Source organism: Canis lupus, chromosome 30 (assembly GCF_011100685.1).
Source record: "Canis lupus familiaris isolate Mischka breed German Shepherd chromosome 30, alternate assembly UU_Cfam_GSD_1.0, whole genome shotgun sequence".
Classification (NCBI taxonomy): Eukaryota; Metazoa; Chordata; class Mammalia; order Carnivora; family Canidae; genus Canis; species Canis lupus.
In genome coordinates this window covers 14,611,325-14,626,974 of record NC_049251.1, presented here as the reverse complement: position 1 = coordinate 14,626,974, position 15,650 = coordinate 14,611,325, and the positions used below count along the sequence as shown (strand labels likewise).

The 15,650-nt window shown below is 43.3% G+C and overlaps 1 long non-coding RNA gene across 4 annotated transcripts in view; it reads left to right on the top strand.

The window, feature by feature from the left end:
* The first annotated feature begins 42 nt into the window (after positions 1 to 42).
* LOC102153023 overlaps positions 43 to 15,650 on the top strand; it is a 55,655-nt gene continuing 40,047 nt past the window's right edge. The window contains exons 1-2 of one of the 4 annotated variants that reach the window (XR_005381637.1): positions 50 to 128; positions 3,972 to 4,021. This is a non-coding gene — a long non-coding RNA (uncharacterized LOC102153023). Of the gene's footprint in view, positions 129 to 3,971; positions 4,022 to 11,753; positions 11,833 to 14,820; positions 15,013 to 15,650 lie in introns of those variants that run through there. The other 3 variants (XR_005381635.1, XR_005381636.1, XR_005381638.1) reach the window with 3 other exon arrangements.

Sequence of the window (15,650 nt, the reverse complement as noted above, 5' to 3'; positions counted from 1 at the left end):
ATGCATTGAAGTCTCACCATTGTGACGCAGGCGCTGTTAACACGGCCCACATTTTACACATGAAGAAACGGAAGCATCATAAGGAAGAAGTAAGCTGCCTCAAGTAATATAGTAACAGAAGGCCAGAGGTAGGACTTGAACCCAAGGCAGTCAGCCTCCAGATTCTGTGCCTCTAAGTTAATGGTTGAGGATGATGCATCTTAATCGTTGCTATTTGCAGATTTACCGTGACCTGATTTAATTTCAGGAGACACAGCCATTCAGCCCCCCGTTCCAATGCCCACCTCTAGACTCGGTTTCTTAGTGGAGTGTGTGTATGTGTGAGCACTGGCTGTCGGGAGCATGGGAGCTGGGGGTTGAAACACGGTGACCCCTTTGCCTGCAGTCATTCCCCAAAGAAATAAGTTCCCACCCTTTGTAATCAAAGCCACAGCTGGATATGAGCCTGTCATCGGGGTTTGGGTCTTTTTCCAGGACCAGAGGCTGTTTCTAAATTAGACTCTAACTTACTGGCCATGAAATAGCACAAAGCAAACAACTTTTTGATGAGTTAAGTGTAAATGAGTCAGAGGCAGAGAGATTAAATTTTCCCTCAAATACACATGGGTTAAAAAAATTATAGTCTCTAGAGAGCCTGGCTCCTTGAGGACTGAGTTTTTGCCAAGTCAGCACATTGGAGAAAGAGTTTGTGACTCTCTGCCAAACCCCAAGCGCCACTGGCTTCCTTGCCTTAGCTTCTTGCTGAACCCGGGAGGAATCCGTCTTCCTAAATCCTTGCTGCCTGTCAGAGCTGAGTGCCCGTTTCTGTGCAAATGATTCATTGTTATAATTTGTGCCACCTCCTCATAGACTCAGGGACTTTTCCTTTTTTTACATCAATTCCTATGTAGTATTCCAACAAGTCTTTTCTTCCTCCCCTGTCTCCCTCCTGCCCTTCCATCGTCTCTGCCAACAGATTCAAAACAGGAGTCCGCGACAGGGCTTTCTTTGTCTGGCCCCGAAGCTCGCTCTGCCTCTGGCGGCCTATGTCTGACAGGTGCAGCACAGGCAGGAGGAATGACAGCATCATGCAAAACACAAGCCAATGTAGTAGCGCGCATCATCATTTCTCCTGCTAGTGTCTTTGGGTTACGGTGAGGTCACCTTTGGGGACAGCTTTTGCTCTTTTCCTTAAACAAAAGAGTCACTGTGGATATCACGCACCCTCCAATTCTACTTTTAAGAGCACAACAATGAGAAAAGGATTAGAATGATTTCGAGTATCTTAGATACCTCCCATTCCAGGGTTTGGGGTAAAAATGTGTCCCCCGTTGCAGGGGGCTCTAAAAATGAAAGAGCAGGAGGGCCTTTGAGGGGCCCCTGAATATTGGTGGTGGAGGGCCAGTTTGCTCAATTGCAGGTGATGCTACTTCTGAGGTGGGTGAAATAAAGAACTTAGAGCCACGAAAACAAATCTCTTTGAATTTGAATTTGAATACCAATAAGCATGGGTCCCAAAATTGAGCCAGTGGCACTTGCCAATTCCTCTGCATTTGGAGTGGATTTTAATGAGCACCCCGGGTGTCATTATATCTCCCAGGCTTTTTGCAGAGTGTCCAGATGACGCCTGAGGAGAGCTCCACTTGTAGAACCTCTGGCATCCACACCTGCAGCATTCCGGAGGGCTAGGCCACTCAGACATTTTTTGTTCTGTGGGTCCTGGAAGACGGTTGGAGCTGAGCATAGATCAAATTCCAGGGAACATGCACGTCAACTTGTCAAATGTTCTGCTGGGTTGGGGGCATACGGTGGCGTAGGCTCGTGCCCAGGGAACAGCCTGCATGCAGCTCATGGAAGGATGCAGAAGTACAGCCTGCTTGACGCCAAGAGCCGTACACGTGGAAGCCCCGGTAAAGTCCAGCAGCAGATGGAAAACTCCACCAAACCTTTTATTGGCCATATGTCACTTTTGAGTGTTGGCCAACAAACTAAAATTTCAGCTAATATATAATGATTTAAACAGCAAAAAGAGCAGCTGCACTTTGATTTTTGATGCCTTTCCTCCCGGCTCTCCCAGCTCACTGGAGTTTTTTGATCTCCTCTCTTTAACCCTGCGTTGGCTCTGAATCTTCACCAGCCGGCACCCTCTTCAGAATTTTGCTGCTGGTTACATCTTGCTTAGTGGGTCAATCTCTCTATTCTTTCTTCCTTGAGGGCTGAGTTTTCTAGCATTTTTGTGGTTATAATTATTTCTTAAATTTTTTAAAGATTTTATTTATTTTTTCATGAGAGACACAGAGAGAGGCAGAGACACAGGCAGAGGGAGAAGCAGGCTCTATGCAAGGAGCTCAGTGTGGGACTGGATCCCTGGACCCAGGATCATGCCCTGAGCTGAAGGCAGACGCTCAACCACTGAGCCAGCCAGGCATCCCAAATTATTTCTCAATTTGTTAAGAAAATACTACAAAGCACAAGATTGGAGTATTTTAATACTTTCAAAAATCCCTCTTGGGTAAGGTCCCCATGTGTTCATTTTGGGTGCCTGGGCTGGCCTTCTGCTTAGCCTGCAGAGCTAGTCCTTGGAGTCGACTCTGGGAGGGCAGCTTGTTCTGATTTATGAGGACACGGCCTGAGATGGAGTTCCTCTGGAAAAATTCAGCTCTTTTACTGTCAGAATCATCTAGAAGGAAATGATTGATGTCAGGAATCAGGAAAGCAGGCCACCCCTTGGCTCTTTCGTCTCTTCTGGCTCTTCTATCTCACACACTTGAAGTGCCAAGTCTCTACTTCCAGCGGTCGTGGACATGATAGCTGGCTTAGTGCTTGAAGCCTCATGGAAGAAGAGGCTTCTTGTTATAAATTGAGGGTTATACAGTTGTTTCTGGGGTCAGTGTGCTGGAAACCACCAGGAAAGGAGTGGGAGAACAATATGAATTTAAACTTGCATGCCTGCCAACGACTAAGACTAACCCAATACTCAATTTAGGAATACATGATCACTGAAGTTATGTCCTCATCAAAGGGCTTTGTAGTTGTCACTCTAACAAATTCCAACTCAGGTTTCTGTATATTAATTCCTGCAGAACACAGCTACCTCCCTAATGTTATTCAAAAGATTTTGAACAGCATTGTGAATAAAAGTTATAGCAGAGCGCACCAAACTCCATGATTTCTATAACATCTGGAGCAAAGCACATCAAGGGGGGAGTAAAATGCACATTCATCATGGGTGTTTGGGGTATTTTCTGTTTTTACAAAGAGAGGAAGTAAGAAATATTTTTCCTGTAGGGATTTTTAGTTATCTGTTCCTGTGCTAACCTGGACACCTCACAGAAGAATTATGGTCTCTGTCTTTATAGGTTGATTCCCATTGTAGGTCTGATTAAGATTTTGTCCTATAGCCGCTTTCCTTTGGGAAATTTATCCAGAGATAGAACTGCTGTGTGAAGCAACATGTGTACACAGCTAACCGTTTCAGCATTATTTATGAAAGTGGGAGACTGGAAACAACCCAAATGTTCATCAGTGGAGAGTAGACTGCACTGTAATACATCCATACACTGGAATGCAACCTAAAAGAAGAAAGATGGTCTCTACATACAGAGTTGGATAAAGCTCTAGGACATTTGTTAGTCAAAGTTAGGTATAGAACACAGTGTGCAGTGTACTACATTTTGATCTGTGTAATATGTGTAATAGGCGTATACACATAAAGAAACTTTAGAAGGGTACATGAGAAAGTAGGCTGATGGGAGAGCAAGAACAGACACCATAGGAGAGAATATGTCATTCACTGTTTTTTTTAAATTGAATATATTTGACATGTAACATTGTATAAGTTTCAGCTGTGCAATGGGTTACTTTGATACACTTATATATTGTAATATCCTTGCCATTGTATCGACATTATCACATAATTACAGTACAATATTTTGTCTATGTTAATTTTTTTGTGCATTATATCACTATGGCTTATTTACTATTTGTTGCAGGTTTGTGACCATAAATAACATCAATTTATCCTCCCATCTGCTACCCTCTGGTAACTACCATTCTACTCTATTTTTTTTACGAGTTTGATTTTTTCATAGTCCACACGTAAGTGAGATCATGCGATATTTGTCTTTCTCTGACTTATCTCACTTAGCATAATGTGCTCAAGGCTCCTCCATGTTGTTGCAAATGGCAAAATGTCCTCCTTTCTTGTGGCTGAATAATATTCCATTGTATATTATACACACAGACCATGTCTTTTTTATCTGTTCATCCACTGTTGGACATTTAAGTTGTTTCCATATCTTGGCTATTGTGAATAATGCTTCAGTAAACATGGGAAGACATATATTTGAAGGACAAATACAGCAGTGTTTTCACTCACCAATGACAGCTTCTCTCCTCCATGATTCTCCACCGAACTATTTCTTCCACTACTCTCACTGCTCATTTCCTGACTTTTTCGTTGGCTCTCCCATCTCCTCACACAAGATTGTCTCCAAGGTCCTGCCCTTGCCCTCCTGTCTCTAGCTACCTCCCTTCCCCAGAAGAGCTTTGATCTTCACCCTATGGGTTTCCTCTCCAAGTCTGTGTCCATACCTTTAGATATTTATTTCCACTTGCTTGATGGGCATTTTCACCTAGAGATCTTGCTGGAACTCGAGCACTGGTATTTCCCTGAGTCAAATATATCATCGTTTTCTTACAATCTGGTTCTTCTCCTTGCTTTATTCTTCTGGTAGCACTGCGTCCCCAACTCCACATTCCTTAAGCACAAAACCTTAGATAAAACTTTGATTCTTTGTTTTTTTGCCCTTGCTTTTCATTTCCAATAAGTTAAAAAAAATTGATGTTTTGAGTTTGATTGACCTCATATAGCTTTGTTATGCATTAATGTCTTGCCCGTGGAGCTCTTCACTGACCACCTCACCTCCAACTTTATTCTTCTGCTATCTACGTAGCTGACAAAATAATCTTCATGGAGAGAGGTGCTCATACGATCTGTGAGGAAGACTTTCAAATGCTAATGAGGGATACACAGAAAATGTCTTCGTAAATGGAAAGGCCAGAAAGCATAAGTTATTATAAAGCTGACAATTCTCCCTAAATTAATATATAAAGTTAATGAGTGTCAATAAATATACAAACAGGGCTTTTTTGTTTCTGTTTTAGTTTTTTATTTTTCTGTAACCAGATAAGCTGATCTGAAAGTTTTTAAGGAAAAATAAGTGTGATAGCATATTGCAGGAAAATTCTAAAGAGGATAAATGAAAGGGGAGAATGAATCCTAAAAGATATTAAAATTATTAAACAGTGATAGTATTTAATATAGCTTAACTGCACATCATAAGTGAGAACAATATAATAGAATCAGAAATTGATCCCTATACTTTTATGAAAAGTTAGTACTCGATAAAGGTTGCACATGTAAATTAGTGGAGAAAAGATTTACAGTTTAATAAATGGTGTTGGGCCAATTGGGTAGCCATCTGGAAAATAATAAAGTTGTATTCTTCTAACTCTTTAAGCCAACATAAGTGCCAGATGGACTATCAACATGAAAATTATACTATCAAAGTTCTAGGAAGAAAATGGAAAAATTTTTTCTAATGATCTTGGAGTGGAGAAGAGCTTCCTATGCATGATGAGATTCAGCAGACATAAAAGAAAAGATAAATTTGGATCTAAAAATCAAAGACTTCTGCATGGTAAGAAACACTATAAATAGAGTCAAAAGACAAATCATAATCAGGGGAAAAATATTTGTTACAAACATATCAGACAAAAGGCTGAATATGTTAAAATATAAAGAACTTCTACAAATCAATAAGAAAAAGATTAACACTCTACTAGAAAAATTGGCAAAGGACATGAACAAATAACTCCCAAAAAGAAATACAAATGGTACTAAGATAGTTGAAAATATTCCTAGGTCCCTACACAATAAGCAAATGTAAACTAGAACTGCATTTTTCACCTAATATCCAAAGTTCCTTAAAATGTATTTTTGACAACTTGTTTTTGACAAGGATATAGGAAAACAGACATTTGTACATTTTTAAGGTATGTAAATTAATACAACCTCTAAAGAGAGCAATTTCAGACTATTTATCAACATTGAAAATGTGCATACCCTTCCACACATCAGTCCCATGTTTTAAATTGTCTCCTACAATTCTGTTGAAGCTTGTGGCTGAAGAAATGTATGAGGATATTCACTGCAGCACTAAGTGGAATAACATATTTTATCATCTCAAAAAAAAAAAAAACAGAGAAAAAAAAGAAATGAAAAAATAGTAAAGCATAAAACCTGCCATGTTTACCCTCTACTCAACACCCCCTACCCCCAATTGTTTCCCATCAGGCATGTAAAGTTTTGTGATCTGGCCCCAGCCTGCCTTTTCTGTCTTGCATCTTACCTCTGTCTACACTTCTTATACTGGGGCAAACGACCACATTGCTACCCTGCACAGTCCTATCTTCATACCTCTCTTTGCGCTGAACCCGTTGCCGACATGCACTCTTCCCCACCTCTCCCTTCTTCTTCATCTATGTGAGTCCTAACTCTCCTTTATAACCAGACTCACATGCTACCTCTTCTGAAGACATCCTTGAATGTTTGACAATCCCCTATCCTTATGTGAAAATCTCTACCTGCTACGACTTTTGCCACAGCACTGTGAGTCATCTCTAGAATGACAGCGATATATCTTGATGTCCTTACTTTGATGCAACTGTTTAACCTGGGGACCCTTTGATACAACCTACGGAAGACACTATTAACTTACATTTCCCCCAAGAATGAAAATATCTTAACTGTTTGTTTCTGATTATATAAGTAAAATGCACATACTTAAATAAGTGGAAAATCTCAAGACTCACTCCCGTGTGTGTGTGTGTGTGTGTGTGTGTGAGAGAGAGAGAGAGAGAGAGAGAGAGACACACACACACTAAAGGAAAGATAAATTTCCTGAAGCAGATCCCTGGGTCAAAGTAACACAAATTTAAAATTTTGACATATGCTGCCAAACTAATCTTCAGAAAAATTTATAATTCACTCAACAATAGTCATTGAGATCAAAATATGTGCCAAGTACTGGGTGCTGGGTATTTAGGATACAATGGTGAGTAATGGCAGGTGTGGTCCCTGCCCTCCTAGAGGTCTGGTGTAAGTGTTTCTAAGGAAGACACATAGTTTTGTTAGAAAGGACAGTAGAGAGGATTTGGTGTAGTTGGGGAGTTCAAGGATGGCTTTGTGGAGGAAGAGACATTTCAGATAAAGCCTAAAGCTTAAGTGGGAGGCAACTAGACTAGTGGGGGCCATAAGAGCTCTTTAGCAGTAGCCTGTGCAAATGGGGACACAGGGGGTGTTGCAGAAGGTTTGTGTTGCTGCTGTGGAAAGTGAGGAGGGCCTGGTGCAAGGCTAGGCTGGGGGTATGGGAAGGGAGTAGGCCACAGATGCATTTGTAGGTCTTGTTAAGGATCATATTGTTGTTCCAACAGCAAGGGGAGATAAAAGCAGGGTTTAGAGAGCATATTTGTGTTTTAAAAAGATAACTTTGGCCAAGTGGAGAACTGATAAATAGGCAAGAATGAACCTGGTTGACAAGTTAGGAGGCTATTGTAGTCGGCCAAGGGACAGGTGACACTAGCTTCAACTAGCCTGAATTATAGACAACAATAAGGTGATCAAGGCTGAAACACAGAAAAGTGGACGATTTTATAATTTTATCGATGAATACCAGTATCAGAGTAGATATCACTAATCTTTTCCATCTTTGCCAATCCAACGTGTGTATGTAGTATACAATACACGTAATATGGATTATATGTATAACTTAAATAATTTTCCCTTGATTTTTAGTGAAGTTGAACATTTTTTCCTTATTAGCTCTTTCTTCTTTTGAATTACCTGTATCTAGCCTTTGTCCATTTTCTTCTTGGGGTACTTGCTCTTCTTCTGTTCCAGGATCCAGTCTGGGATCCCACTTTGCATTTAGTTTTCTTTCTTTCTTTTTAAAGATTTATTCATTTATTTATGATACACACATAGAGAGAGAGAGAGGTAGAGACACAGGCAGAGGGAGAAGCAGGCTCCATGCCGGGAGCCCGATGTGGGACTCGATCCTGGGACTCCAGGATCGCGCCCTGGGCCGAAGGCAGGCGCTAAACCGCTGAGCCACCCAGGGATACCCTGCATTTAGTTTTCATTTCTCCATTGTCTTCTTAGGCCAATGAAAGTTTCTCAGGTGCGTATATTTTTATTAACGGTTTGAAAAAAACCATCATGATTGATGCAAGGCAGAGCTTGGTAAGAATCCAAGTGTGAAATCAAGGTAAACTTAAACCAATTTTAAAAAAGCAAATGATAATATGTGATACACATTGCAAATATTTATCCAGTTTTCTTAAACTTGGGTGCTTGTGTATATGCAAGTTTATGTGTGATACCATCATCGAGTCACTGTCTTTTCCCTTGTTACTGCGGCTTTGGTATAGTGCTTAGAAATCCCTCCACCCCAATGGTTAGAACTATTTATGTGAGTTATCTTTTATTACTTTTACAACCATACATTTTCAGGGTTATGGCAAGTAAGATGCAAAACAGACATCTTTGTCTTGTTCTTTATTCTCTCCGATGTCCACTTCACCAGATGGGGTGATAAAAATCAGTATGAGGTAGTGCTTATGATATAAAATCAGCAAAGTCAAAATGACCGAATGCTCTCCTCTGAATTGCTTTGACTTTATACCTAACTTGGGTCCTGAACAAGGCCTTCCCTGTCCTTAGTATTCTTTGCCTTGTCAATCCTACCGGATCACGAGTTCCTTGAGGTCAGGAACCGCATCCATCTCCTTCTGTGTAATACCCATGTAGTTGGGTCCTCCTTAGAAGTCTCCACCAACATAGCATTCTGATATATGTATTCCCATGAAGAAAACTCAAACTCTAAACATTGACAAAAATGTAGCTTTTCTCGAAAGTTTTGTGAGGTATTTATTGGAAGTGAGAATCCATCCTAAATCCCACAGCAAGACAATCAAATGTCTCTATCAGGAAGCACATTCGTCCACTTCCTCTTCCCCTCTCTTCTACAACCACTCTCCAGTGAGAGCAAAAGTCTAGTCAGCATAATAAAACCTGCCACATCAGCCTAATGAGGGTCATGTGTGTTTTTTCAAACATCCCTTAAGGGCTTCAGTTCATCTCATCAAGGCTGTTTCCCCTGGTGTTTTTATCAGAAAACTTTGTGCATGACAGTCAATACGTGCTTATGCAAATCAATAAGGTAGGCAACAGTGCAGCTCTGACGCTGGACTTAAGCTGAGACTTAATTGGCATCTAGGAGTAAAAAAGACTTTTGTTTTCTAATTCCTTCTTTTTAGGACTCTATTGGAAACCCACCATAGTTTTATGGGCTATCAGATCAAGTTAATTGTAATAAGGATCCATCTTAAATTCTCACCAAAGGGCTTAGTTCTTAAAGTGGCATTTTCTTAAATGGTCCCTTAGCACAGACTAGAGGACAGTGTAATTGCAAAGTGAGCAGATGGTCTGGGTGGACTGAAAATATGGATATCACCTGTCTGTCCTGGGTGGCCAGCCAGATGCAAATCCATTTGGGATAAAGCCTTTAGGCTAGAAGCCAATGGCCTCCAAATGGGAAGTTTTATTTTTTCCCCGAGGAATATGAAGAAGGGAGTTGAGACATCATACACCATTGGACAAAGTAGATGGAAGCATTCTTTGTTCTAAGGAGCAAGCCAAGTGCACACGCGTGAGCAAACCAGATTACACAAGGTTGAAGGGTAGCTGCTTGATGCCTTGTCCAGGCTCAGGTTGGGACCAGGGCCATAGGATGTTTGACTATCACCTGAGCACGGAGTTACAAGAGGGGTTCAAGTTCAAGTTCTCAGAAGTCTGCTGCCCTGGCACCAAAATTCTGGCCTCATGGTGAGTGCAGTCAGTTTTCTCCTCTTTCATTTCCTAATGGCCTCATCCTGCTTCCTGGGGTCTTTTCAAGCCATCATTTACCTATAACAAGTTCACCTTGTGTGAACATCTCTTATTGGTGATGTGACATTACTTTGTTAGCTTTAATTTCGTCATCTGAAAAAAGAGAAGAAGAATAATAGAGATAATGTGGATAGAGCGACCAGCATGGTACCAGGCACCCAGTAGGTGCTCCTGTGGCTCATTTTAGGAGAAGCTAAGGCTGATTCCAGCTGTCAAGACACCTGAGGCTTTGGCATTCTTCTAGGCCATTGGCGAGGGCATGCCTCGACCAGAGCAGCAAGGATGACAGACGGCTTGTTCTTTCCTGATCCTTTGCCATGTCAGAGTTCTCGTCATTTAGGTCTCTTGCCCATTTTGGGAGCCTGGATGATGACTCCCTGGTGTCTCTTCACATGCCACAGCCCATGAGCAGTCACTTCTGCCGACCTCTCTGCAGGGTAAGACAATGAGCTGGGGACAGCTGCGGGAACCATGGGAAAGAGCCAGAAGAATCAAAGCCGTAACTGAGTTAATGACACCGTGGCACTCGGGTGGCTGTCTTGAGAGAAAGAAAAGAAAAGAAAAGAAAAGAAAAGAAAAGAAAAGAAAAGAAAAGAAAAAAAAAGAAAAAAAAAGGAAAGAAAGAATCCCAGGCCTCCAACCAGAGACAGCTGTTTTGACTTAGGAAAAAAAGCCTAAAGAACAGTTTAGAAGTTTGTTTATCTAACAGCAAATGGATACATAACTGGTTTAAAATAAATCAAAAGACATTTTGTATTTACATAAAAATTAATCCAAAAAGGAAGATAAATAAAAATCTCATCCTCTTGACTTCTCTGTTTTCCCTCTTCTCTTTCTTCTTTCCTCTCCTCCTCCAATACAATGAACACCCCTCTTCTTGAGTATTTGACACGGCTCAGGCTCAGGCTCAAGCTCAGGCCCAGGTGAGCTGGAATCAGTGGATGTGATCGTGAGTGGGAGTCCTGGAAATTCCAACTCTCATCTTGTGCTGCTTCATGTACTTGAACCTCACAAAGGCAGAAACCTCTGTTAATTTAGTTGTGAGTGTAGTGTGCTAATGATGTCAGGAAATAGCAGCCAGCATTTATGGAATTGTGCAAGGAACCCACGCCTGGGACTCAGGACACAGAGACTATGGTTCTAGTTGACCCCTAATTCATGTGTGACTTTGGGAGTGTAACTCAACCTCCCGGGGACTCTCCTTCCTATGGTGTCTTCCCTGATGGTCGAAGTGTATGCCTTGGGCAGAGGGCTGTTTACAGTTATGGCACTGAAGGAGGTGACCCTGGTGACAAGTCAGAGTTGAAATCTGGCCTTTGCTCCCCTTGCCAAGACTCTGCCTCACCAGAGGGGAAACTTGCTGAGACCTGGATAATGAGCCTGGGCAGAGGCCCTCTCTGGCGTGGGGTGGGAGTGAAGAGAGGGGGAGGCATTTTTGAGATCTTGGGACCTGAAAGCCCAATGATGTGACTGCAAGGTGGTCAGGAGAGACCAAAGACAAGAGAAGTCTGCAGGAGACTGTATAGAGGAGGTTAGGAGATGGAGGAGAAGACTGAGAGTCAGTGAGGAGAGGAATCCAGGGAGTGGTCTGGGGGAGGCAGTGGGAGGGCCCCTTCTCCGAATGTCAGGATGACTAGGAGTACAGCCTAGCCTCAATGCAATGATAAGACGCAGGGGGGAGAGTGCATGCACACCGGCCCACACCATTCTGACTGATACTCCATTCTGCTGGGGTGTTGAGGAGGGCTGGATGTGGGGGCAGTGGGGGTCCACAGGCTGGGGGAGGCTGGAGACCAGAGAAGAACATGAGGATGAAAGAGACCCCAAACCTCCACTTTGAGGTAATGCATGGCTGTGATTTATCCACTTTTATAGTTGAATAGAGTCTGTCCCTTAGAGAGTTTACACTCTGTGGTAAAGTGGATTGCTTTGTGCCTACCTGAGCCTGGCTGACTGGCCTCTGGTGGTGTTTTGAGTGGCCGAGACGGGGAGATGCTGAAGAGGAGTGACAGGGAAGATGGGAGGACCAAGGTGGTATTAAAATAAGGCAGACCTTGTGCTTGGAACACCCTAAGCCTGGCCCCTCTAAGAGGGGGACATGGATCATGATCTGAAAAGCTGGGGCAGAAAATGTGAATAAGCTGCAGACATGAGTGCAGAGCTGGGCTGACCCCAGGCTCCCGGGGGGACTCTTCGGATGGGGCCAAACCAGGCTCCGTTTGGAAAATCCAGGAGCGAGTCGGTACCTGAGGGTGAACGTCTGTGCGGAGGCGCTCGTGACCCGGGGCTGGGCCGGGAAGGAGCGTTGTCTGTGATCCCCTGGAAGGTCTGGTTTATTAGATGGGGCGGCAGAAGCAGCCAGAACACAGCAGGTCCCTCTGCGAACTGCCTTCTGCGCCCCGCGCCGGGTGGGCCGAGCTGGTGTGGGTGCTGAAACCCCGGCCTAGGGCTGTCACCGCCCAGCTCGCACCATGGACTCTCCCAGAATGTGCTGAAGAGGTTTGTGTGTAAGCCACATGGGCTGAGGGGCCACAGTCGGCGGCGGGGGGGCTGCTGTTACAGCCTCAGAGAAGGGCAACCCGGGTGGCTCAGCGCTTTAGTGCTGCCTTGGGCCCAGGGCGTGATCCTGGAGACCCAGGATCGAGTCCCACGTCGGGCTCCCTGCATGGAGCCTGCTTCTCCCTCTGCCTGTGTCTCTGCCTCTCTCTCTCTGTTTTAAATAAATAAATAAATAAATAAATAAATAAATAAATAAATAAATAAAATCTTAAAAAAAAAAAAGCCTCAGAGAAGACCAAAGAGTTGGGCAGCAATCCTGCTTTACACCTCCTCTGGAGGCTGAGGATGACAAGAGGAGCAGGGGTGAGTAGTTTCGTCATGGGGCGAAAACAGCACTGGGTTAGGTGACTTAGGAGATGGGTGTTGGCCCTCCCTCAGGCAGCTGACCTTGCTTACCAGATGGGCCCCTTGGTCTAGAAGGTTCTCTGAGACTGAGACAAACCTCATGCCCTGTTGCTGAGTATCCTCAGCTCAGTCTCCAGACCTGCCAGAAGATTGTCTACATTAGCATTCCGCGGCCGAGGTGCCATCCCATCACCCTACGTAGAAAGCCAGTGTCTAGCAACAACACCTGACACACCAGCCGGGTACCCCCGCATGTGAGCCCTGCATGCCACCTACTTCATTGTGATGAAGTGCTGTTCATTCATAGCTGAACCCCCCCAGGGCTTGCACATACATCCAGAATCTTGACATCATTTTCTTATCTAGCAGAGTTCTGGAAGGATAGGTGGAGATGGCAGTCACACCAGACTGAGTTTTTCCTACTCTACATGATTCCCCCAAATTGAGTCCATCTGCATATCGACTCTTTGAATTGCCCTCATTTCCTCAAACTCTCAAATTGTTATTTCACAAAAGAGAATTCTATGTCTCATACCTACTAACTCTAATACCTTTATGGAAGTAATGGTCAGTGGAACAGATTCACTTATGAAAACTCACCCTTGGCGGACATTGTCAAATTAAGATTTGAAGGCCAATAAAGAAAATCTAATAAAATCATATTCTTATGTTTCCTTAAATCTACCATAAGACCAAAAATCTTTAATGAACCAGAAAATCCACAAAAAACATCAAGCTAAAAATAAGCTTTAAAAATTGACTGGAAGTCAACAAGAATAATAGAAAATGTAAAACCTGCTGACTAGAGCAGTGGTTATATTATATTGATCTGAAGGATTAAGGCAAAGAGAGGGAATTCAGGGGTACACCATGATGAATGTTTGCTGCCCTTTGAATGAAAATTTCCAGGAATGATATGACGGGTGGTTAGGTTTTAGGACCTCAGGAGGAGGCCACCTTCTCCCTACCCTCACCATGAAGAAGTTTGTCCAACAGGCTATATTCCAAATTCCAAAGCAGTTTTACTAACAACTTCCGATGTGGCCATATGATCAAATCAAATGAAATGCCTTGTAAACTGTGGAGGGCTTTACAAATGCAAGTGGCGCCTTGGTTGTAGGGGGAAGAGTTTAGGTCTCAACCACTAGTTTTCTCCTCAAAGAGCCTGGACACAATAAGAATTTGTTGAACAAATGAGTCAAATATTCTACAGATAATACTCTTTGGATATTATTCCTTCTGATTATCCTCAAAGATTGTTTTTGGGAGGGGTGGGTGCCAGGGGATACTCATTTACTATCTACTTGCAACCTAAAAACTGTCCTGAGTGGTTCTGTTACATCCTATTCTCTTTGGAGGGAACCTATAGAAAAGGAGTCCTTTAAAAAAAAAAAAAAAGATTTTATTGATTTATTCATGAGAGACACAGAGAGAAAGGCAGAGACATAGGCAGAGGGAGAAGCAGGCTCCATGCAGGGAGCCCGATGTGGGACTTGATCCCAGGACCCCAGGATCACAACCTAAGCCAAAGGCAGACAGACGCTCAACCATTGAGCCACCCAGGTGCCCAGGAAGGGAGCCCTTTTGTTAAGAAGGAGGATGGAGGAGATGACATCGACCGTCCTTTCAAAAGCCAAGAGTCTATGATTCCAGATGCATTGGGGCTCCTCAGGTGACCCCATGTGATTTGCCCCCTGCCTTGCTCACTGCCATCCTCCTCTTGTGGCCTGGCTGAGATGTCTTAGGATGTTCATTTCAACTCCTAGAAACTCAGACATTACTTGATTTCTATGATCCAGTCCTTGGAATTTTCTTTCTCAAGCCATGAATAAATCCACAGAAGGTACACTGAAGTAGTTCTTTAGGTTTCTCTTGAGGGTGGGCTCCATTCATTCATTTATTCCACAGATATTATTGATCACTCACGAGGGGCCAGGCACTTTGCTGTTACTGAAGATCTGGTCCTAAACAACACAGACAAATTCTTCTCATAGAACTTGAATGTTGATGACTGGAAGAAGAGCCCCAGTGGTGTGGGTTCTTCTGTGACTGGCCTCTACCTCCCCACCCCATCCGTGGGTAGGCTTTGCAGCAAGAACAGAAACAATAGATGCCTGGTAAGTCTGGGTAAGTAACAGAGGTGACGTCAAGAACCTCACAATGTTAGGCTTATTAATTTTGTGTTTATATGACTTTCAGGATCTTTTACATACTGGTTAACCAAAGCCTGCTAGTGCAAATGGCCAGAGTAGGAGGACCTGTTCCCAGCCGTGACTGCCTCCCAGCCCTGTTTCTTGGTGGAAGTTGTGCGGCATAAATGGGTTGATTCTGATACTTAGTGGAACTATTTGGGTTAAGACTTAGGGTTCGGCTACCTTGTTCTCAAAGAGTACGCTGGTGTGAATATTTTTTTGCTCTATGGAGCCATGTAGCATAGTAGCTAAGAGGCACTAGATCTCAGCTGTGTACTTGGGGCTCCCAAGACCTCCTTCTAGGGATAGAAGAGAGCAAGGTTATGATCTGCCCTGTGAGCTCTATGACAATGCTTTGCCTCATGAAGCAGCGAGCTTTTGCCCCCTTTGCCTTGGCATCCTGCAAAGAGCTTGCAGGGAAGGTACGATCTCCAAGTTTCCTTGACTTCCTGGGCTATAGGAATGTGCTTGGTGAGACACTATGCAAACTTCCAAAGAGCTCTGATGAAAGGAGACATATTAGTGATGTTTTCCTTCAGCAGTTCCGTGTGATGGAGTATTTC